The sequence below is a fragment of the Phyllobates terribilis genome, unplaced genomic scaffold (genome assembly GCF_046119375.1).
Source record: "Phyllobates terribilis strain yellow unplaced genomic scaffold, ASM4611937v1 Scaffold_3__8_contigs__length_932513732, whole genome shotgun sequence".
NCBI classification, from domain to species: domain Eukaryota; kingdom Metazoa; phylum Chordata; class Amphibia; order Anura; family Dendrobatidae; genus Phyllobates; species Phyllobates terribilis.
This window is the reverse complement of record NW_027362763.1, coordinates 671430025-671450300: the sequence shown is the minus strand read 5'-3', so window position 1 is coordinate 671450300 and position 20276 is coordinate 671430025. Positions and strand designations below refer to the sequence as shown.

The 20276-nt window shown below is 51.8% G+C and overlaps 1 protein-coding gene across 5 annotated transcripts in view; it reads right to left on the bottom strand.

Annotated features, from left to right (window-relative positions):
• TOGARAM2 (TOG array regulator of axonemal microtubules 2) overlaps nt 1-20276 on the bottom strand; it is a 232916-nt gene that overhangs the window by 116883 nt on the left and 95757 nt on the right. The window lies entirely within an intron of this gene.

Sequence of the window (20276 nt, the reverse complement as noted above, 5' to 3'; positions counted from 1 at the left end):
CAGGGAAACATTAGCATGCAGTACCTCCTGTCTCAGGCCAGTAGGGGGAGCTGGCTGCCCCTATAAAAGCTGGTACTGGGGGCAGGGTTAGAGAGAACTTGATGGCCTGTCTCAGCACTGAGACTTGTCCCAGAGCAGAGCAGGGACAGACAGTTGTATTGCACCTAAGAGGAAGTGTGGCAGGAGGAGAGCCACAAGCCAGAGACAAGAGGCGAAGAGAGCCTGTCTTGGCAGATAAGAGACTGACTTTACCAGACTTTGGTGTCTGAGGCTGGGAGGATTCCACATCCCCCAGCAGATAACCAGTCCGCAAGGGACTGTATTATATTCCTTGGCCTAAGAAGCCTGGAGGCTCTGCCACAACAGAAGGGACCAGTAAAGCCGTACCAGGCCGGGAGCAGCAAGGAACCCACGTCGCAGGCCATACAGGCGAGAATACACAGAAAGCTTGGAAACGTGGGCTGTTACCCTATAACAAGGAGATAGCCAGAAGGAGCACAGAAAGCACGGTAGGCCTACACCCTCACCCTGACCAGGGCCAATCTCCCCGTTGCTCTCAGACATCCAGGTCCCCTCCTAGCTGGGACTGTTTGTGGGTCAATTTACCTGTTCTAGTAAAGACCCTGGACTGCAACCTGTTGTCTGTGTGCTCCTTGCTCCTCCAGCACTATCAGCACTGGGACTCACACTACCATCACTCCCACCATCCACTACACTGCCCTGGGGCCGCACTCTTCCCGTGGGGAGTCACACTACCCTAGCTGCACACCTCATCAGCCCCAGCGGTCTGCATGCAGCGGCGGTTCCTAATAACCGCAATCCACGGGTGGCGTAGTCGGACATAATCAACAGCACATAACGGACTACCACTGGCCTGACCACCCTGAGCCACGGAACCGGGTTGCCACTACTACTCCCACCGTTTCCCTATTTGCCCGGATTCGAGTGCCCCACGGCCCAGAGGGCGAGTCAGCTTTGGCGTAGTCGGCAGGATTTCGTGCCCGCAACCACCGGGTACTGCGTGCCTGAAAAAAGACTTTTGTAACCTACCTGTGGCGAAGTTTCCCGCCGTCCGGAGTCGTTTCCCGCCATCCGGAGCCGATTCCCGCCATCAGACGCCATCTTGGACCGTTTCCCGCCGTCTTCTGCCGTCTTCCCGCCATCCGCAGCTGCTTCCCGCCATCGGACGCCATCTTCAGGACGCCGCGCGGGAAGAAGAGGGGCATGGACGTCAAAACCGCGCGAGATCCGAAGCTCTGCCCCACGCACCGACGCTGCGCAAGGTCCTGGAAGGGAGAGAGAGCGTCGCTGACGTCATCAGGACGCGACGCCAGGTCCTCGTCCATAGCAGCAGCAGCGGAGCCGCGGCCTACAGAAGAGGATCGTCGGAAGGTAGGCCACGCTTAACTAGGGGGGAGGAAGATGTCGGACACAGAGGCGCCCACTACCACCAACGCAGCTGCAGCAGCGGTGATGCCCTTTTCCCTGCCCTACATCCCTGGAGCGGCCTGGCTGCCCAAGTACTCAGGGGAGCCCCATGCCCTAACTGACTTTAAGGAAAGGCTGTACAGTTTGTTCCAGGTTTACCCCCTGACAGAGGAACAGAAGGTCAGCATATTGACAGGGCAGTTAACTGCCGCAGCCCAGCGGGAGGTAAAGTCATGGCCCGCTGAGGAGAAAAGAACTGTAAAGGGTATTCTGGCCCGGCTGCGGGGTACCTTTGACACACGTACCTCCGCTGAGATTAAAATGAGGTTCTATGGATGTAAGCAGCGGGCGCAGGACAGCATCAGAGACTATGCCCTAAATCTGCAGGAAGCCTTGAGGGCTATTCAACAAACTGACCCTGGCAGTGTGCAGGAAACGGATAAGCTGCTAACAGAACAGTTCATAGAGGGTCTGCTGTCCAGCGCCCACAGGGCCCAGCTGCGCCTCATGTTCTTTCAGAACCCCGACCTGACCTTTGCCCAATTTAAGGATAGGGCCATAAGGGTGCTCCGTGAATCTGCAACCAGTGGCGCTATAAACCCCCGGCGCCCTGCTCTCACCTACCACCAGGAGGCGGCACCCTCCTCTATGGACCCCGTGGGGGCTGATGCACAGGCCCTGAACCAAGCCCCGTCGAAAGACCTGCACCACCAAGTCCAGGAGCTGACCAGGAGCGTCGCTGCGTTGACCAGGACCGTCCAGGCGTTGCAAGTGGACCCGTCAAGACCCATCGAGCTGGCTTCAAGTCCGGAGGATGTCCCGTGGCGTCGACAGAGGAGGATCCCGTCGTTCCGAGGGAGGCCCACAGACTGCTACGCAGAGGATGGACAGCCCATTTGCCGTCGATGCAACCAGCCCGGACACATTTCCAGGTACTGTAATTTAAACGGGTCCAACCTGGGGCAGAGGGCCAACCCCCAGGCATAAGATCACCAGGCCCTTACAATTGGCGTAATAAGTACGTTGGGGGGCGCCCGGTTTTACCCGTGGTGCTGGACGGTATCCCCATGAGCGCCTTGCTGGATACTGGGTCACAAGTAACCACTATCCCTTATGTACTTTTTAAGCAGTATTGGACTGATGCTGATATAACACGGTATCCAGACAGTAACTTGAGCATCATCGCCAGTAATGGCTTACCCGTGCCGCAGATGGGGTTCAAGGAGATGACCATTAAAATTGGTAAAGTTGAACTGCCGGCACAGGGAGTGATTATTGTGGACATTGACCGTCGTGAAAGTCACCCTAAAATAACTGTGGGTACTAACGTGATTGAAAATTGTCTTTCAGAGGTAATTGTAATCTTACAACAGGTGGCGGTGAATGCTAGTTCCAGCCAACAGAGAGTCCTCAACAAGGAGATAAAAGCCCTGATGAGACGGCAGCAGGTAGAACTGTCTGGTGGTGAGATCGGTAGCGTAAGACTGAGTGACCCATTCCCCATTTCCATGCCTCCCAAAAGTGAAATGATGATCTGGTGTCGGACTGCAATCGGGTTGAGAGGTAGAGACTACCAAGCCATGGTAGAACCCGTGTACTCAGACAGCAGGCCCACCATTTTGACAGCCTGGGGGGTGGTTGATGTCCGTCATGGGAGGGTGCCCGTCCGCATCCTCAACATTGGGGAGAGGGAAGTACACTTACCCAGGTACGCTACACTCGCCAAACTGTTTGTCGTCGAACACCAAGCTATCAGGGCCGTGGAACCCTTGCCTCCATCTCCTCAGGCGGAGGGTAATGGCTCCCAGAAACAAAAGGAGGACTGGTGCCAGAAACTCCACGTGGGTGCTGACTCCACTCCCCTGCACCAAAAACAAGGAGTCTATCGGGTGGTACAGGAGTAATACGTCCGTTACAACACTTGTCATAATACTTAGGGCTCCAGGAATTAATTTCATTGGTAGACCAATCCAGTACAGGATTGTGCAATTTTAACCAGGGTAACCCCAATATTACTGGAGAAGGCAAATTATCCAATACCACCAAATCCAAATTCTCTTGATGAATACCATTAATAGTGAGGGGAAATTCACAGACCTTATGAGTAACACTCTTCAAGGGAGAGCCATCAACAGAAACCACAGCAATAGGGGATGACAAAGTTTTAGGTTCTAATCTAAGTTTTTCCAAGAATCCCCCATCAATCACATTCAGAGTAGAACCACAATCCACAAATACCCAAAATGCAATTAATTCATCCTGAGCAGCGGTAGTAGCAGATAGGAATACTCCCTTAGAATTTAAACAGGCAATACGTGCATGACTGACCATTTTTTTTTCTTTCTTCATACGAAGCACACAGTTCTTAATAAAATGACCAGAATTTCCGCAATAGAAGCACAAGCCTTCAGAAAGCCTGCGGTCTTTTTCCTGAGAGCGGGGTACCATCGCCCCAATCTCCATTGGCTCTCCATTGTCAGCACAGACCCTCTCAGGACTCGGAGCTGACATAGCAGAGGATTTGCTCTCATTAACCCTTGCACGCAGTCTCCTGTCCACCCGTATAGCTAATTGCATTGCCTCCTGCAAGTTTCCAGGTGTGGGATAAGCAATCAGTAAATCCTTAACCCTTTCACCTAGCCCTGCAAGAAACAAGCTTTTCAAAGCTGAATCGTTCCACCCCACCTGGGCAGACCACCGACGGAAGTGAGAACAATATTTTTCCACATTACCTGATCCCTGCCTCAAACGTCTCAATTCAGACTCAGCAGATGAGACACGATCAGGATCATCGTACAACAAACCCAAAGCAGAAAAAAAACTATCCACTGATCTAAAGCACGGATCACTAGGTTGGAGAGAGAAGGCCCATCCCTGAGGATCTTTGCGCAAAAGTGACATTATGAACCCTATGCGCTGTGATTCATCACCAGAGGATCCGGGTCTCAAACGAAAATACAATAAACAAGCATTTTTAAAAGAAAAAAAATCTTGTTGTTCGCCAAAAAATAAATCAGGCAGACGTACCTTTGGTTCCACAAAATGTGCTCCAGAACAGCTACTCACGTGTTGTTGGAGCTTGGCCACCTCCAGAGAGTGTCCCTGCAAGCGTTGAGCCAAATCTTGAACCGAAACCATGATGGAAAACTGGAGGTCTTTCCTTAGAGAAAATTTTTTTTTTTCTTTTAGGGCTGGACTTACTGTTATGATCTGCTACAGGGACTAAGGAAAGACAGGAGATCTGTCCCTACAATAGAACTAAACTAGATCCCTACGATGTAACGGGGAACCTGATCCTGCGATCAGACCCGCTAAAGTCCTCGGCTAGTCTGTACGAAGACCTATAGAAGTGAGGGAGGGATCCCTACAAGAACTAGGGACTGGGATAAGTTGGACACCTCCTAGCAGAAATAGTAGCAGTCAAAGACAAACACACAACAAAAAGCATAGAGGTCAGAAGACCTAGCAAAACTAACAGAGAACGGCAAGAGAGCACCAAGCTAGCTCAAGAGTAGAAAATACAATGAAGTCCAGCAAGGCCAGGAGGGCGGAGCCGGATTAAATAGGCAAAAATGGTCATGTGACCAGCAAACTAAAAAAGACCTAACAGGAGAGTTCTAACAGTTATGACACCTAGTGTGGTCATATATTGACGTGAAGTCATTATCGGACTTTACTCCTCTTTGGTCAGACCTCATCTGGAATACTGTGTACAGTTTTGGGCACCACATTTTAAAAAAGACATAGACAAACTGGAGCAAGTTCAGAGAAGAGCGACCAGAATGGTGACTGGTCTGCAAACCATGTCCTATGAGGAACGGTTGCAGGATTTGGGAATGTTTAGCTTGCAAAAAAGAAGACTGAGAGGAGACTTAATATGTCAAGGGCTGTCACATTGTAGAAGGATCATCTTTATTCTCATTTGCACAAGGAAAGACTAGAAGCAATGGGATGAAACTAAATGGGAGGAGACACAGATTAGATATTAGAAAAAACTTTTTGACAGTGAGGGTGATCAATGAGTGGAACAGGCTACCACGAGAGGTGGTGAGTTCCCCTTCAATGGACGTCTTCAAACAGAGGCTGGACAGACATCTGTTTGAGATGATTTAGTGAATCCTGCTTTGAGCAGGGGGTTGGACCAGATGACCCAGGAGGTCCCTTCCAACTCTACATTCTATGATTCTATGATGTCTGTCATGGGAGGGTGCCCGTCCGCATCCTCAACATTGGGGAGAGGGAAGTACACTTACCCAGGTACGCTTCTCTCGCCAAACTGTTTGTTGTCGAACACAAAGCTATCAGGGCCGTGGAACCCTTGCCTCCATCTCCTCAGGCGGAGGGTAATGGCTCCCAGAAACAAAAGGAGGACTGGTGCCAGAAACTCCATGTGGGTGCTGACTCCACTCCCCTGCACCAAAAACAAGGAGTCTACCGGGTGGTTCAGGAGTACGAGAGAGTCTTTAGTAAGCACCCGCTAGACTTCGGCAGAGTAAAGGGGATAGAACACCACATCCCCACCGGGAGCCACCCACCAATAAAAGAGAGACACAGGCCTGTACCCCCAGCACATTATCAGAACGCAAAGGGCATGCTAAGAGAGATGAAAGAAGCTGGGGTTATTAGAGACAGCTGTAGCCCCTGGGCAGCCCCCTTGGTTCTGGTCAAAAAGAAAGACGGCACCATGAGAATGTGCGTGGACTATAGACAAATCAACCGTATCACCCACAAAGACGCATATCCGCTGCCTAGAATAGAGGAGTCTTTAGCCAAACTAAAATCAGCTAACTTATTTTCTACTTTGGACCTTACTAGCGGGTACTGGCAGGTTCCTGTGGCAGAGGCTGACAAGGAGAAGACCTCCTTCACCACCCCGATGGGACTGAGCGAGTTCAACTGTATGCCTTTCGGGCTCTGCAACGCACCAGGGACCTTCCAGTGGCTGATGGAATGCTGTCAAGGGCACCGAAACTTCAAGACGGTCCTCCTTTACCTGGACGACGTGATCGTCTATTCGAAGACCTACGAGGACCACCTAAAGCACCTGGCCGAGGTGTTCGAAGCCCTGGCAGGCTATGGCCTGAAGGTAAAACCATTGAAGTGTCACCTGCTGAAACCAAAGGTCCAGTACCTAGGGCACGTGGTAAGTGCGGAAGGAGTGGCCCCCGACCCTGACATGGTCATGGCAATCAAGAGCTGGCCAAGCCCCTCGAACATCAAAGAGGTGAGACAGTTTCTCGGGTTGGTAGGCTACTACCGAAGATTCATCCCCGGGTTCACCAAGATGGCAGCTCCTATGCAGGACCTCCTGATCGGACAGTCTAAGTCCAGGAGCCAAAAGCGGCCCTTCAAGTGGGATAAACCAGAAGAGGAGTCCTTCCGCCAGCTGAAGATGGCCCTCACAGGGGACGAGATCCTGGCCTACCCTGATTATGGCCAGCCTTTCATTCTCCACACAGATGCCAGTAATGTGGGACTGGGAGCCGTACTGTCCCAAAACCAACAGGGCAGAGAAAGGGTGATCGCGTACGCTAGCCGGAAGCTGAGGCCCACCGAGAGGAACCCGGAGAATTACAGCTCCTTCAAGCTAGAATTCTTGGCAGTGTTGTGGGCCGTGACGGAACGCTTCAAGCATTACCTGGCCTCCGCAAAGTTCACCGTGTACACGGACAACAACCCGTTGACACACCTGGACAATGCAAAACTGGGTGCCCTGGAACAGCGGTGGATGGCGCGACTCTCGAACTACGACTTCGTGATCAAGTACCGGGCAGGCAAAACCAACGCCAACGCGGACGCCCTATCAAGGATGCCTCACTTACCTGAAGGTGATGAAGACCCAGAAGAGTTGGAAGAGGTAGAACTCCCCGCGTTTCACCGGTATGGAGCCGCTCAATACTCCCACCGCGTGAAGGAGGAGGATCTAACAACCGTGATGATCAATCCCCTACCTCACCACAGCTGGGCCGAGACCCAAGATAGTGACCCTGCAGTCCGCCTGGTGAAAGATCTGCTGACCCGGGAAGACGCCCGCTTAGATCCAGATGCCCCAGAGGAAGCCAAGCAGCTATGGAAGGAGAAGAGCAAGCTGTTCCTCTACGAAGGCAAGTTGTGCAGAAGGATTGTCAACCACCGGACGCACGAGCTGACCTGGCAAGTCGTGGTCCCAAGGCGGGATGCAGCTATGGTCCTGGGGGCTTACCATGACAGAGCGGGACACTTCGGTTGGAAGAAACTGGAGTTCCTACTAAGAGGAAGGTTCTTTTGGGTCAGCATGAGAGGAGCTGTAGAAAAATGGTTCTGAGACTGTGGCCCTTGTCACCTAAGGAGGAAGGACCGTGCCAGCCAGAAGACACCCTTGAGGCCCATCGTCACCACGCAGCCTCTTGAGCTGGTAGCTCTGGACCATGTCAAGTTGGCTCCCAGCCGGTCAGGATACATCTATGCCCTGACAATCGTGGACCACTGTAGTGCCGGCGTCCCTGCCCTCTGCTAGGCAGGGACGCTGCTCCCCTCACCGCTCTGCTCCGTGCCCGGCTTCCTTCCCCCGCTCTGCTGTCAGCGCGCGCTCCGTCCCGGCGTCCTCCTCCTGCTCTGCTCTCAGCGCGCGCTCCTTCCCGGCCCCTGTGCTTAGGGCGCGCGCGCGCGCGCTCCCCTCCTCTTAAAGGGGCCGCGCGCGCCGCCCTAAAGAGTCCCCGGCCAATGGCCGGAGGACTTCATCATATATAAGGCACCTCCTCCAAAATGGAGGTGCCCGAGCAATGTTGTTTGCACCTGTGTCTCACCTGTGCTTCAGCCCTCAGGTCCCGTTGCCAGTTACCTGCCAGTTACCTGCCAGTTTCCTGCTAGTTACCTGCCTGATTCCTGCCTGAATACTTGTTACCTGCCTGCCTGCCTGAGGTCCGACGGTCTGCCTTACAACTCCGGTCAGTCTGTCTAAGGACCAACTTGTCCGCTCACCTGGGAGCGCACATCAGCTACCTGCCTGCTTGCCTGAGGTCCGACGGTCTGCCTTACAACTCCGGTCAGTCTGTCTATGGACCAGCTTGCCCGCTCACCTGGGAGCGCTTCTCCGCTACCTGCCTGCTTGCCAGCCCGGAGGCTCCGTTGTCACGTGCTGTGACCACCAGCTATCTCAGAGACTCTTGCCCGCTCACCTGGGAGCGCTTCTCCGTTACCTACCTGCCTGCCAGCCCGGAGGTTCCGCCGTCACGTGCCGTGACCACCTGCTATTCCAGAGACTCTCGCTTGCTCACCTGGGAGCACACATCTACCATCTGCCTGCTAGCCTACCCGGAGGCTCTGCCATCACAGGTCGTACCTACCCCTTACCCAGAGACTGCCCTGATCACTTGCCGTAACTCCCTGTCCGTTCATCCAGAGACTGCCACCCGCTCCCTTACAAGGGCCGCCCCCTTGTATAGTAGCTCAGAGGTTCCGCCTCCCGGACCCGTTACAGTTTGCTCGGGCCATGGAACCCGGTGGCACCCAAGCTCCCTCGCTCTCGGACCTCTGTCTTGAACTGTCCCGTCAGAGGTCCCAACAGGAGGCCATCCTGGGTCACCTGCGGAATGTTAATACTCGCCTGAACACTCTGTCTGATCCACCAACAACCTCCGCCAGTGCCATATCTTGCAATCCGGCAGCTCCGCTGCCCACTAATACTATGGTATCCTACCCCGGACCCCGGCTCTCTGCACCTCCTCGCTTCGGAGGCGACCCCGTCCTGGCTCGGGGCTTCATAAATCAGTGCACCCTGCACTTTGAACTTCTGTCCCATCAGTTTAATTCCGACCGGGCCAAAATTGCCTTTATCATGTCCCATCTCACCGGGGAGGCCCTGGCCTGGCTAAATCCTCTATGGGAGAGAGGAGACCCCCTGGTGTCCAACTTGCCTGCTTTTCTCTCGGCTTTCCGGAAAGTCTTCGACGAACCCGGACGGAAGACCTCATCTGCATCATCGTTGCTACGCCTCCGTCAGGGGAGTCTCACCGTGGGCCAATATGCCATACGGTTCCGTACCCTTGCCTCGGAGCTGGCCTGGGATAACGACGCTCTGGTTTCCGTCTTCTGGGAGGGTCTGTCCGGCCGTATTAAAGATGAACTTGCCGGTCGGGACATTCCTACCACTCTCGATGACTTAATAACTCTTGCCACCCGGATTGACCTACGGTTCCAGGAGCGTGCCAAAGAGGTCACCCGTGAGAGAAGGATTCCACGTTTAGCTCCTACTTTCCAGAAACCCGTCATTCCCTCCATCTCTCCCCAGGTACACTCTCCTGAGCCTATGCAGGTCGACCAGACCAAGATGGTCAAAACCCGTCAGGACTCACGCCGTGCCGAGGGGAGCTGCTTCTACTGTGGCAGTAAGGAGCACCGGATCCGTGCCTGCCCGGAGAGGTCGGGAAACGCCTGTGTCTAGGTTCGCTCAGAGAGGTCCACCTAGACAAGAATAAATCCTCTCCATCCCTGCTGTTGTCAGTTTCGATCATCTACGGGGAGAACCGTTATTTCGAACTAGCCCAACTTGACTCTGGAGCAGCCGGGAACCTTATTTCACAGTCCCTGGTTGAGAAATACCGCATCCCCACCAAACCTTTGGCTGTACCCTTGTCTGTCGCTGCCGTGGATGGGGGCCTCTTACCTCGCCCCATTCAACTCATCACCGAATCCATTACTCTGCAGGTGGGAATGCTGCACTCTGAAAGTATCTCCTTTCATGTTCTACCTGGACTCTCTCACGCCCTCTTGCTAGGTCTGCCCTGGCTCCAGAGACATGCACCCGTGCTAGACTGGCAAACCGGAGAGGTCCTTCGCTGGGGACAAGACTGTCATAAAACTTGCCTGGTACCCGTCCATCCCGTCCGTCCCTCTCCTACCCCAGCTAATCTACCTGGACTTCCGATTCCTTATTGGTCTTATGCAGATGTCTTTAATAAAAAGGAGGCAGAGACATTACCACCACATAGACCATACGACTGTCCCATCGATCTGCTACCCGGTACTACTCCTCCCCGTGGGCGTATCTATCCTTTATCCGCTGCTGAGACCCGGTCAATGTCCGAATATATTGAGGAGAATCTGGCCAGAGGATTCATCCGGAAATCTACCTCCCCGGCGGGAGCAGGCTTCTTTTTCGTCAAAAAGAAGGACGGCTCTCTCCGTCCCTGTATAGACTATAGAGGCCTAAACCTGATCACGGTGAAGAATAAGTACCCCCTTCCGCTCATTCCAGAATTATTTGATCGTCTGAGGGGGGCTAGGATCTTCACCAAACTGGACCTTCGTGGGGCGTACAACCTGGTTCGTATTCGTCAGGGGGATGAATGGAAGACGGCATTCAACACCCGGGACGGCCACTATGAATACCTGGTAATGCCCTTTGGTCTCTGTAACGCTCCTGCCGTCTTTCAAGAGTTGGTCAATGACATCTTCCGGGACCTTCTCTACTCCTGCGTAGTGGTGTACCTGGACGACATCTTGGTCTTCTCTCCGGATCTCCAGACTCACCGGAGGGACGTTCGTCAGGTCCTGCTCAGGCTAAGGCAGAACCATCTCTACGCTAAATTTGAGAAGTGCCTCTTTGAGCAGACCTCGCTTCCGTTTCTAGGCTACATTATCTCTCAGACCGGCCTACAAATGGATCCTGAGAAACTGTCTGCCATCGAGAAATGGCCCCGACCGGAGGGGTTGAAGGCCATTCAGCGATTCCTGGGCTTCGCCAACTACTACCGCCTCTTCATACCACACTTCTCTTCCCGGACGGCCCCAATTTCTGCGCTCACCCGTAAAGGTACTAATCCCAAAGAGTGGCCACCCGAAGCAGAGGAGGCCTTTCTTTCCCTTAAACAGGCCTTCTCTTCCGCCCCGGTGCTGCATCGCCCAGATGGCAACAAGCAGTTCTTCCTGGAAGTTGACGCCTCCTCCTCTGGAGCCGGAGCGGTACTTACTCAAAAATCATCTTCCGGGAGGATGGTAACTTGTGGCTTCTTCTCTAAACTCTTCTCCTCCTCTGAGCGCAACTATTCCATAGGAGACCGAGAGTTATTGGCCATCAAACTGGCATTGGAGGAGTGGCGTTACCTGCTCGAGGGGGCTCTTCACCCGGTAATAATTTACACTGACCACAAGAACTTGGCTTACCTCCAGCATGCCCAGAGACTTAACCCGCGCCAAGCCCGGTGGTCCTTGTTTTTTGCTCGTTTTGATTTTGTCCTTCATTTTCGCCCGGCTGACAAAAACGTCAAGGCGGACGCCTTGTCTCGATCCTTTCTGGTGTCTGATCTCGAGGAGGATCCGAAACATATCATCGATCCCGCCAGAGTAATGCAGGTGGCTCCCGTGAGTCTAAATCGTCTTCCTCCTGGTAAGACGTTCGTACCAGTACCTAATCGGGAGAAGATCCTACACTGGGGTCATTCGTCTAAACTAGCTGGCCACGCCGGTCAGAAAAAGACCCTCCAGCTTATTACCCGGCACTACTGGTGGCCTAACCTGCACAAGGATGTAATAGACTTTGTTTCTGCCTGTGTGTCCTGCGCCCGCAACAAAGTTCCGAGACACCTGCCGGCCGGCCGCCTCCTACCTCTGCCAGTACCTGCTGCCCCCTGGCAGCATATAGCGATGGACTTCATTACTGATCTGCCCGTCTCTGCCGGTTGTACGGTCATTTGGGTGGTCGCTGACCGCTTCTCCAAGATGGCTCACTTCATTCCACTGCCAGGTCTTCCGTCTGCACCCGAGCTGGCTAAAGACTTTATCCGCCACATCTTCCGTCTTCATGGCCTGCCCCGTCACATCGTGTCGGATCGTGGGGTACAGTTCACTTCCCGTTTCTGGAGAGCCACTTGTAAATTGCTGGACGTCACCCTGGACTTCTCCTCCGCTTACCACCCACAGTCTAATGGTCAAGTGGAGCGGATCAATCAGAACCTGACCAGTTACCTTCGGCACTTCGTTAATGCCCACCATTCTGACTGGGTGGATCTCCTGCCATGGGCCGAATTCTCGTACAACAATCACGAGAGCGAGTCTTCCTCCAAATCCCCGTTTTTTGTAGTCTACGGTCAGCATCCTCGGATCCCGTTTCCCGTCTCCACCTCGGCGGACAATCCGGCTGCGGAATCTCTTGTTAACAAATTTTCCTCCATATGGGAGAGTACCCGGTCCGCACTCCTTCTGTCATCCGAGCGTATGAAAAGACACGCTGACAAAAAACGTCTGGACCCTCCTCAATTCCGCCCTGGGGATAAAGTCTGGCTCTCGTCCAAATATGTCCGGCTCAAGATCCCTTCCTATAAGTTAGGGCCTCGGTTCATCGGCCCACTGGAGGTCATCAGTCAGATCAACCCGGTGGCCTATAAATTGAAACTCCCGGCCAACTTACGGATCCCTAACTCCTTCCATGTATCTCTCCTCAAACCTGTGGTACTTAACTCTTTTTCCAAGTCTACAGGTACGCCTCCTGCTCCGGTTTCTGCTGAGGACGAGTTTGAGGTAGAGAACATTCTTGCCACCAAAAGGGTAAGAGGAAAGACCTTTTTTCTGGTAGATTGGAAGGGGTTTGGTCCTGAGGAGAGAACGTGGGAGCCCCGGGAGAACATCCATGCCCCTCTCATCCTAGCTAAATTTCTGTCTGGCCTAAAAAAGGGGGGGCCTAAAGGGGGGGGTACTGTAGTGCCGGCGTCCCTGCCCTCTGCTAGGCAGGGACGCTGCTCCCCTCACCGCTCTGCTCCGTGCCCGGCTTCCTTCCCCCGCTCTGCTGTCAGCGCGCGCTCCGTCCCGGCGTCCTCCTCCTGCTCTGCTCTCAGCGCGCGCTCCTTCCCGGCCCCTGTGCTTAGGGCGCGCGCGCGCGCGCTCCCCTCCTCTTAAAGGGGCCGCGCGCGCCGCCCTAAAGAGTCCCCGGCCAATGGCCGGAGGACTTCATCATATATAAGGCACCTCCTCCAAAATGGAGGTGCCCGAGCAATGTTGTTTGCACCTGTGTCTCACCTGTGCTTCAGCCCTCAGGTCCCGTTGCCAGTTACCTGCCAGTTACCTGCCAGTTTCCTGCTAGTTACCTGCCTGATTCCTGCCTGAATACTTGTTACCTGCCTGCCTGCCTGAGGTCCGACGGTCTGCCTTACAACTCCGGTCAGTCTGTCTAAGGACCAACTTGTCCGCTCACCTGGGAGCGCACATCAGCTACCTGCCTGCTTGCCTGAGGTCCGACGGTCTGCCTTACAACTCCGGTCAGTCTGTCTATGGACCAGCTTGCCCGCTCACCTGGGAGCGCTTCTCCGCTACCTGCCTGCTTGCCAGCCCGGAGGCTCCGTTGTCACGTGCTGTGACCACCAGCTATCTCAGAGACTCTTGCCCGCTCACCTGGGAGCGCTTCTCCGTTACCTACCTGCCTGCCAGCCCGGAGGTTCCGCCGTCACGTGCTGTGACCACCTGCTATTCCAGAGACTCTCGCTTGCTCACCTGGGAGCACACATCTACCATCTGCCTGCTAGCCTACCCGGAGGCTCTGCCATCACAGGTCGTACCTACCCCTTACCCAGAGACTGCCCTGATCACTTGCCGTAACTCCCTGTCCGTTCATCCAGAGACTGCCACCCGCTCCCTTACAAGGGCCGCCCCCTTGTATAGTAGCTCAGAGGTTCCGCCTCCCGGACCCGTTACAACCACTATTCCCGTTTTCTAGTGGTGGTCCCGGTAAAGGACTTGACAGCCCAAACAGCGGCCAGAGTCTTCCAGCAATACTTCTGCCGTCCACACGGGTATCCGGAACAGGTCCTGACAGACCAGGGTCCAGCGTTCGAGGCTGAAATCTTCCAGGAGTTCTGCAACCTCTATGGCTGTAAGAAGATTCGTACAACGCCTTACCACCCCCAAACCAATGGGATGTGTGAGAAGATGAACAATATAGTCATTGATCTCCTGAAGACGTTGCCCCTGGAGGAACGCAGCCTGTGGCCAGAAAAACTGCCGGACCTGATAGACCTATACAACAATATCCCGGTGAATGCTACAAACTGCACCCCGGCTTACCTGATGCGAGCTAGACCAGGTAAGCTGCCCGTAGACCTGGAGATGGAAGTCCTAATACCTGAGGACACCTCCCCGGATGCGGACTGGGATACGGAAAGGCAACTGCAGTACAAGAAGGTACAGGAGAGTGTGGAGAAGAGCCTGGCCCAGGTGAGAGAGAAGCAAGAAAAACTCTTCAATCAACACGCCCCTGCTGGTCCCCTAGAACCTGGTGAGCAAGTCCTGAAGCGGAAGAGAAGGCTACATAAGTTGGACGACCAGTGGGAAAGGGAACCCTACACCGTACTGCAGACTGATCACGACAACCCGAAGGTGTGCGTGATCACCAAGGACGGAGGAGAAACCACTAGCACCGTCTCCAGAGACCACCTCAAAAGATGCCCCGAGCAACTCCGTAGTGCAGAAGAGGATCAGAGTGACCTTGAACCCGCAGAGGACAAGGAAGAAATGATCAGCACCGTTCTCGGAGAGTTCCCTCAGTCCTGGACTCGCATAAATGATGCCATAGTAGTACCCGTCCTGCATTTCCTGCAACCGGCACAGCAACAACCAACACCAGAGCCGGAAGGTGAAGAGGAGCAAGCGGTTCCAGAGGCAGAAGAGCCTGTACCAGCAGCCCAGGAGAGTCAACCCTCTGCTGACAGTGAGCCTGCCATGCCTGCGGTAAGCCAAAGGACCCACAGACAGCTGCCTGCCCTACCTGTACACCCAGCTGGTAGCTGTACCCCTAACGCTAGTGGGGATAGCCAGGTTGGTCCACCACCAGACAGTGGGCTACGTAGATCAACCAGGAGCACAAAGGGGCAGATACCCGCTCGCTGGAGAATATAGGGTGCACTAAAATTGTAAATAACCCTGTTCCCAAATGTTGAATTGTTTGCCAAGTTACATGCATGTTTGGTAATTCTGTGTTTCAGTTTCTTGCAGCTACCGTAAGGACTCAAAGGTTATGGACTTTTTATAACCGGGACCTTGTATGGACTGCGTTCGGAGCCTAACCCAGAAATGAACTAAGACTGTGAAGGACTTGGGGTAGGACAGACCCCCGCCTGGTTAAGGCTCCCCGTTGTGCTGGTGATATGGACACCCGGTCACAGACCACACTGTAACCTTAAGAACTCAATCTGTGCGTCGTTTGTCTATTAATGTTTTATGGTTATGCATATTGTCTTTGTTTATTGTTTAGTCCCGGAGTACTAAATTTCACTAGGGGGGAATGTGTCACCCTGGCCTGGATGCCACAAAATGTAATAAAGCTGTGTCTGAGAGCAAGGGGGAGGTTCTCTAGTCAGGGAAACATTAGCATGCAGTACCTCCTGTCTCAGGCCAGTAGGGGGAGCTGGCTGCCCCTATAAAAGCTGGTACTGGGGGCAGGGTTAGAGAGAACTTGATGGCCTGTCTCAGCACTGAGACTTGTCCCAGAGCAGAGCAGGGACAGACAGTTGCACTGCACCTAAGAGGAAGTGTGGCAGGAGGAGAGCCACAAGCCAGAGACAAGAGGCGAAGCAAGCCTGTCTTGGCAGATAAGAGACTGACTTTACCAGACTTTGGTGTCTGAGGCTGGGAGGATTCTACATCCTCCAGCAGAGAACCAGTCCACAAGGGACTGTATATTCCTTGGCCTAAGAAGCCTGGAGGCCCTGCCACAACCGAAGGGACCAGTAAAGCCGTACAAGGCTGGGAGCAGAAAGGAACCCACGTCGCAGGCCATACAGGCGAGAATACACGGAAAGCTTGGAAACGTGGGCTGTTACCCTATAATGAGGAGATAGCCAGAAGGAGCGCAGAAAGCACGGTAGGCCTACACCCTCACCCTGACCAGGGCCAATTTCCCAGTTGCTCTCAGACATCCAGGTCCCCTCCTAGCTGGGACTGTTTGTGGGTCAATTTACCTGTTCTAGTAAAGACCCTGGACTGCAACCTGTTGTCTGTGTGCTCCTTGCTCCTCCAGCACTATCAGCACTGGGACTCTCACTACCATCACTCCCACCATCCACTACACTGCCCTGGGGCCGCACTCTTCCCGTGGGGAGTCACACTACCCTAGCTGCACACCTCATCAGCCCCAGCGGTCTGCATGCAGCGGCGGTTCCTAATAACCGCAATCCACGGGTGGCGTAGTCGGACATATTCAACAGCACATAACGGACTACCACTGGCCTGACCACCTTGAGCCACGGAACTGGGTTGCCACTACTACTCCCACCGTTTCCCTATTTGCCCGGATCCGAGTGCCCCACGGCCCAGGGGGCGAGTCACCTGCACAATTTACAGGAAGAGACAGAGAGACAGTACTATCTGTGCCTACATCATTTACAGGAAGAAACAGGTAGGGAGTAATATCTGTGCCTGCACCATTTACAGGAAGAAACAGTGAGGCAGTACTATCTGTACCTACATCATTTACAGGAAGAGAAAGGGAGGCAGAACTATTGCTGCCAATTTACATGCAAAGACACAGAGGCAGTACTATCTGTCCCTTTATTATTTACTCAGAGGAACAGTGCAATAGTGATATCTTTACCTACATCATCTACATAGAGATACCGAAGGGCAGTACATACTAACTATACAGGAAGTATAAGTACTATAGTCAGGTAGGCAGTGCTACCTGTACCTACATTATTTACAGGAAGGGACATGTAAGTACAGTGGGTACGGAAAGTATTCAGACCCCTTCACATTTTTCACTCTTTGTTTCATTGCAGCCATTTGGTAAATTCTAAAAAGTTCATTTTTTTTTTCTCATTAACCCCTTCCTGGCCCAGAGCGTATTAATATGTATCTGTGCCCTGGGCCTTATTTACGAATGTAAATAAAAATGGTACTGCTGAAAACGTCATCTTGTCCCGCAAAAAAACATGCCACCATACAGCTCCAACGGCCGAAAAATAAAAAATTTATAGCTCTCAGAATAAAGCGATGCAAAAACAATTCTTTTTTCTATAAAATAGTTTTTATTGTGTAAAAGCGCCAAAATATAAAAAAAATATATAAATGTGGTACCGCTGTAAATGTACTGACCCGAAGAATAATGCTGCCTGATCAATTTTACCACATGCAGAACGGCATAAAAAAAAACAAAAAAACAATTCCTAAATTGTTGGTTTTTGTTTATTCTACCTTCTAAAAATCAGAATAGAAAGCGATCAAAAAATGTCACGTGCCGGAAAATGGTACCAATAAAAACATTCAACTTGTCCCGCAAAAAACAAGCAGTCACATGACTCTGTCGGCCGAAATATGGAAAAATGATAACTCTCAAAATATGGCTACTAGTCTTTGCAAAAAAATGCGTCTTTTAGTGTGTGACAGCTGTCAATCATAAAAACCCGATATGAATCTGGTATCACTGTAATCGCACCGACCCGAAGAATAAATCACTTATACCGCACGAGGAACGGCGTAAAATTAAACTATAGGGTTAGGGTTGTGCTAGGGTTAGGGTTGTGCTAGGGTTAGGGTTAGGGTTGTGCTAGGGTTTGGGCTGTGCTAGGGTTGTGCTAGGGTTAGGGTTGGACTAGGGTTAGGGTTGTGCTAGGGTTAGGGTTAGGCTAGGGTAAGGTTTGGGCTAGGGTTAAGGTTGTGCTAGGGTTAGGGTAGGGTTAGGGTTGGGTTATGGTTAGGGTTGGGCTAGGGTTAGGGTTGGGCTAGGGTTAGGGTAGGGTTAGGGTTGTGCTAGGGTTACGGTTGTGCTAGGGTTACGGTTGTGCTAGGCTTAGGGTTAGGCTAGGCTTAGGGTTAGGCTAAGGTTAGGGTTAGGTTAGGGTTAGGCTAGGGTTAGAGTTGGGCAAGGGTTGGGCTAGGGTTAGGGTTGGGCTAAGGTTAGGGTAGGGATTTTTTCAGAAGTAAAGAAAAAAAAATTACGATATGGTGACTGATGTTGAGCGCAAGTGCTCGCTACTTGAGTTTGCATCGGGTGCTTGGGTATGCACCAAGTATAGCGGGTGCTCGAGTGACATACTCGAGTCTCCGCCCCAAATGTTTTGCAGCTGTTATACAGCCAAAAAAATCTTGCGGGGATTGCCTGCCCCGCGATACTTGGTGCACCGAGCACTTGCACTCAAGACTAATGACAACTTATTCAATATGATGACCTAATGTAATTAAATACTGTGTCGTACCTCTGGGTTCAAAATGTTCAATATACCTCTTGATAAAATCCTGGAGGGGTGTAGTTTCCAAAATGGAGTCACTGAGGGGAGGGGGTGTGGTTTCCACTATTTAGGCACATCAGGGACTCCCCAAAAGCAACATGGCGTCCGCTAATTATTCAAGCAAATTTTACATTCAAAAAGTCAAATGGTGCTCCTTCCCTTCTGAGCCCTGCCGTGCGCCCAAACAGTGTTTTTTCCCCACGTATGGGGTATCTGCGTGCTCAGGGGAAATTTCACAACAAATTTTGGGGTCCATTTTTTCCTGTTACCCCTGCAAAAATTAAAAAATTTGGGTCTAAAGTAACATTTTTGTGAAAAAATTTAAATGTTCATTTTTTTCTTCCACATTCCAAAAATTCCTGTGACGGACCTGAAGGGTTAATAAAGTTCTTGAATGTGGTTTTGAGCACCTTGAGGGGTGCAGTTTTTTAGAATGGTGTCACTTTTGGGTATTTTCTGTCATAAAGGCCCCTCAAAGTCACGTCAAATGTGATGTGGTCTCTAAACAAATGTTTTTGTAAATTTTGTGATAAAAATGAGAAATCGCTGGTCAACTTTTAACCCTTATAGCTCCCTACTAAAAAAAAATTTTGGTTCCAAAATTGTGCTGATGTTAAGTAGACATGTGGGAAATGTTATTTATTAACTCTTTTGTGTGACATATCTCTCTGATTTAAGGGCATGAAAATTTAAATTTTGAAAATTGCGAAATTTTCTAAATTTTTGCCAAATTTCCAATTTTTTCACAAATAAACGCAAGTGATATCGAATAAATTTTACCACTATCATGAAGTACAATATGTCATGAAAAAACAATCTCATAAAGTGACAGTGGTCAGAATTGTAAAAATTGGCCTGCTCATTAACGTGCAAACCACCTTCGGGAGTACAGGGGTTATTAAAAAAGAAAAACTGAAATATCACATGGTCATAAGTATTCAGACCCTTTGCTCAGACACTCATATTTAAGTCACATGCTGTCCTTTTCCTTGCGATCCTCCTTGAGATGGTTCTACTCCTTCATTGGAGTCCAGCTGTGTTTAATTAAACTGATAGGACTTGATTTGGAAAGGCACACACCTGTCTATATAAGACCTCACAGCTCACAGTGCATGTCAGACCAAATGAGAATCATGAGCTCAAAGGAACTGCCCAAGGAGCTCAGAGACAGAATTGTGGCAACAGACCTGGCCAAGGTTACACAATAATTTCTGCATTACTCAAGGTTCCTAAGAGCATAGTGGCCTCCATAATCCTTAAATGGAAGAAGATTGGGACCACCAGAAGTCTTCCTAGACCTGGCAGTCCAGCCAAACTATGCAATCGTGGGAGAAGAGCCTTGGTGAGAGAGGTAAAGAAGATCACTGTGGCTGAGCTCCAGAGATGAAGTAGGGAGATGGGAGAAAGGACTCCCAGACTATGAGAAATAAGATTCTCTGCTCTAATGAGATAAAGATAGAACTTTTTGGTAATAATTCTAAGCGGCATGTGTGGAGAAAACCCGGCACTGCTCATCACCTGCCCAATACAATCCCAACAGTGAAACATGGTGGTGGCAGCATCATGCTATGGGGGTGTTATACAGCTGCAGGGACCGAACGACTGGGTGCAATTGAAGGAAACATGAATGCGGCCAAGTACAGAGATATCCTGGATGAA